At 34.4% G+C, this 4,566-nt stretch overlaps 1 protein-coding gene across 4 annotated transcripts in view; it reads right to left on the minus strand.

The window, feature by feature from the left end:
• Nucleotides 1–4,566, minus strand: part of LOC115246346 (semaphorin-1A) — a 233,962-nt gene that overhangs the window by 105,351 nt on the left and 124,045 nt on the right. The window contains exon 1 of one of the 4 annotated variants that reach the window (XM_029825094.1): nucleotides 1,352–1,768. The exons of the other annotated variants lie outside the window; for them this stretch is intronic. The gene's annotated coding sequence lies outside the window, so the exon portion shown is untranslated. Of the gene's footprint in view, nucleotides 1–1,351; nucleotides 1,769–4,566 lie in introns of those variants that run through there. 4 annotated transcript variants of the gene reach the window in all.

Consider the following 4,566-nt stretch of genomic DNA (forward strand, 5'->3'; position numbering starts at 1 on the left):
CTTTTTTTTTTTTTTTTTCGTTTGGTAGCCGCCGCCGAACACGCCTCCTCTGATTTCGCCTCTCTCCACGATATTTCGCCAAATCATGATTTCCCACGAAATGAAATGATTATAGCGGCAGACGAGATAGATTAAAAACGATGTTTCTCTTTCTCTATCTACTATCTATTTATCTCTATCTTAAACGCCGACTCTGGGCACTCCAGTCAGATCCAGATGCATTTTGAATCGCGATTACGAGATACTACTGCGAAATCCGCGGCTACTCTTGGGTTACAGTCGAAATGGATTAAACGTAAATATTAAGGCAGTTGAGCGGTACATAAAGTTCTAATTAAAAGCTCTCCGCTCTCGAAACATCGCGAAATACGAAAGGCAGTTTTCATCGGGTTCGTTTCTACGGCGGATTAATGCGAAATCGAGGTTGGTGAAGTACGCATCTCAAATTTTTTTTTTTTTTTTCTGCGATTAAAGCGAATTAGTTGAATCATGAAAGAAAATTGAAGGCTCGATTCACATTGAGCAACGAGTATTCAGCTGCGAGATCATACAAAGTCAATAGCGTGGAGAAATATGTACAATATCATTAATAAAGTCGAAAATTAAATTATGCAGCGCATTTATAAAAGTGCTATAAAAATACAAATACAGCATATGCTATCGGCACACGCTAAAATTAAACGTCAGTAATATTCAACATCAAACAACGAGAGAAATTATTAAACAGAATTTTAATCAAACATTAAATCAAGATAAACCACTGACCAATTTTATACCAATGTCTTGTAATTCACAATTATTATATAATTCTCCCACTAATAGAATTATTATTATATTTTATATATTACTCAAGAAAAATGAGAGAAAGAGAATCCTGCATTTTTGTATCTCGTATGAATTAGATATATCACAATGTTATTACGATATACCTCCTCGACATATCAGCAGGCAACTAATGTTTATTATTAATTGACCACATTTGTTATATTTAATTATATAGTAATAATTCTACTTTTTAATTTGCATTTCAGAGAAATGTAAAAAAATGGTGTTATTTCTATTATATGTATTTTTTACAATATAAAATTTCATGCGTCCGCATACGCTAGTCATTTCTGTATTAATCGTTGTAACGTAAATAATGTAATGTAAAAATTGTGGAAAAATATATATGAAAAATACGTCTCACTTTTAATGCATATTTTAAAAATAATTTCTTTGTCATATTTCATATATTTATATTTTATATCTGTTATTAAAGTATCCATAAAAGAACAAGGATTTATGTATTATTATGCAATTGTATAAATATAAACGTGAAATTTAATTAATTATAAAATTATAGACTCACCAGAGTCGTTGTCACGCTGTTTCGTACTCGTTGTCTAACTTTTATTTTTCGATGCAAAGCTTTGATTAACGATGATTCATGTTGACGCACATATCATTTAGTCAAAATAGTTCGAATAATAATAGTCACAATATTTAAAATTTCGATGATCGCACAATTTTTTTCGATACTCCCGATGTACATTTATTTACTCGGATAATAATCGCTATAAAAAAATCACACGCACACATACAGACAAACTGGCGATATTATCTCCAGATATTCATTTTATGTGCGATAACGTACTTTCAATCGATCACCGATATTTTTCGCGACATCTGCATAACCACAATAATCGCCCGTTACTTTTGACACTCCCGACGTTTATGCGCGGCGATATTTTTTCTCGACACTCCCGAAATTCACGTATACACGACGCGCAATTGTACGAACGAAACGATCGCCATTGGACGACTAGCGAAAACGAGCGATTACGGAATTCACGCGCCTCTCATCATGGCGTCCATTACGGAATCTCGACGAAGTGGTCCTGTTAACCGCGATTCCGACCACGCACCGACTAAATATCGATCACTATGTATCATTTGCGAGAAACTTAACCTCAATGTAATCACGGCGGTCGCTCGATACTTTGCTCGACGCTAGCCTCAACGCAATCACGACGATCGTTTGATACTCGGCTCGAAACTCAACTGCTCGCGACGGTGACCAAGAGACGATTTAACATAGACGCAGGTTCAATCTCGCCAAATTCAGGACGATACGAGTTAAGGCCATGGCACACAAAATTCCGTAAGAACGTAATACGGTAAGCGTAAGAAAATTGACCAATCCCAATCGAGTATGGGGCTTTCCGTAAAAGCGAAGAGCCAAATACTCGATTGGGATTGGTCGATTTTCTCACGCTTACGTCTTACGTTCTTACGCAATTTTGTTTGCGATGGCCTTTACTCGCCAACTTCTTGTTTCTTCCATTATTTTTCATGATACGATATGTTTAACGATCGCGATTCTAATATAATTCTTTGTCGATGGAAAAGTAGTTGCTAGTTAATATCGCGAATGTTGGTTTAACCGTACGTATGCTAGACTATAGACTTATAGACGAGCGAAATATCTCGAGATCGCGAACTAGATAGACTCGTCTCACGCAGCGGACGCGACTGTGTGTTTGTGTTTATATTGTACGGCTCGAGGCTCGAGGCTCGAGCTCTCGCGTCTCCCCCTCCCTACCTATTCCAAGAATCGTCGTCCGGCGAATGCTCGTGTTTTCTTCCAGTAATACGCTTCGGTACACGTGTTCTTAGACTATCTTCGACTAATAACGTTTTCGAGTGAAGCAAGTTTGATTACTTGAAATCGATTAATGTCGTCATAAATTGGGGTTATTAGGGGTACTTATGGGATACTTGGATTATTAGATTAATCAATTAAATACTTCAAGTAAGCGGTTGATTAATTAATCAAAGCGAAGAATTTTGTGCTTTAAAACCAAAATAACGTCAATCAAAATGTATTTTATATTATTTATATTATTAATGTGTTGTTTATATTAATCAGATTCAAAATCCATTTACGGTTTGAATATATGTTCATAGCAAATTAGATTTAATGATCTGAATGATCAAATCCGCTTCATTCAAAAACGTTATAAGGAAAGCATATTTATATCCTTGCGCTAATTCCAAGAACGTATTCCTGTTTTTACATTATATTACATTTTCGTATTCTTTCTTCAATCACCAAAAGCGAGTATATGGAATTAAATAAAATATCGGGTATTTACGTGACGTTTCTCTCCCGCTAATATATATGACAGTAATTATTAATTACTCATCGATCAACGAAGCGTAATATGTTGTATTACGAGAATATTAAATATATCAAAATATTAGCTTTCACGCGATGATTCGGAAATCACAATCGCATTTTCCGTATTCTGCGTCGAAAATGAATTCTATACGAATGTGTATATACAAAAATAAATACGCTTCGATAGTATAATATTAAATCGCATATCGTTTAAATTTACGCGATCGTAATCGACCGCGTTTTCGCGATTTATCCATGTGATGTATAATTAATTGAACAGTAGTATTGGGAAATAATATGCATAAAAATAAAATTTTTTAAAGTGTCTACTCAAATCTTGTAAAAAAATTCTCTGAAAATTCTTTGATTTTCCAAGTATTTTTGTTCAAAATTTCAGGTAAAGAGAATATTTTAAAGAAATTGTTTGATATAATTTCCTTAAAATAAGTTTTTTTATGTGTTTTCTCACGATTTTCATTCATACAAAAGAAAAATACAAAGCTACTAAAGTTTTAATTGGTAGATTTACAAATATACTGAAAAAAAACTGATTAGTTTTTGTTAAGATAAAAATTTTCAACTTGCATTTTCAATTTTGCATATTCAATATTTTATTAAGACTTTATTTGAGATTGAATATATAAACAGAGAGATAAATATATATTTATAATATATTTTAAACACATAATTCACACAATTTGATTTATCGGCAGATTACAAATTGCTTACAGTATAAGAGCAAAATTATTAAAGAAAGAATTTTTTTTTAATTTCCTGAATCCCAATAAAATTAATTGAGAATTTCCTGATTTCTCCAGATACAAAAAAATTCCCTGAGAATTCTATATTTTTCTAGGGAATAGATACCCTGTTTCTCTCTCTCTCTCTTTCATTATAAAATTACAATAAATTATACTTAATAACCATAAATCGCGAAAATAACTATAAATCGTGAAATTTAAACAGAGCAAATCTTCGCGTTCGCGAATGAATCGTGTTTCGTCAGCGTTCGTACGCCAACAGTCGTAAAGGAATAAAAAAAAGAAAAAAGAATTAGAACCGAGTCGACACGAGACGGCACCGCGAACATCCGAACCGAAATCTGTCCAAGAGCCGCACCGTCAGCAGGCAAAAATATTACAGTGAACTTTATTACGTTTAAAAGACGCGGCGAAACTGTCACGCGAGTCGGAAAAGTAGCGGCGACGTCTACGATCCGCGAGCTTATTTCGATAATAATAAGCCGCCGACCAGTCGCCAAGAATATGTTAAATATGCATGTAGGCACAAGGGGAAAAGAGTCCCCCATCCTCGACCTCACCGGGTTCTCTCACGGTGACGGAGACGTGCCAATCAATTAGCGACGTTGTTCGATAAGCACGTTCTCTCCGATTACCTCTTCC

This window comes from Formica exsecta, unplaced genomic scaffold (genome assembly GCF_003651465.1).
Source record: "Formica exsecta isolate Colony F162 unplaced genomic scaffold, ASM365146v1 scaffold149, whole genome shotgun sequence".
NCBI classification, from domain to species: Eukaryota; Metazoa; Arthropoda; class Insecta; order Hymenoptera; family Formicidae; genus Formica; species Formica exsecta.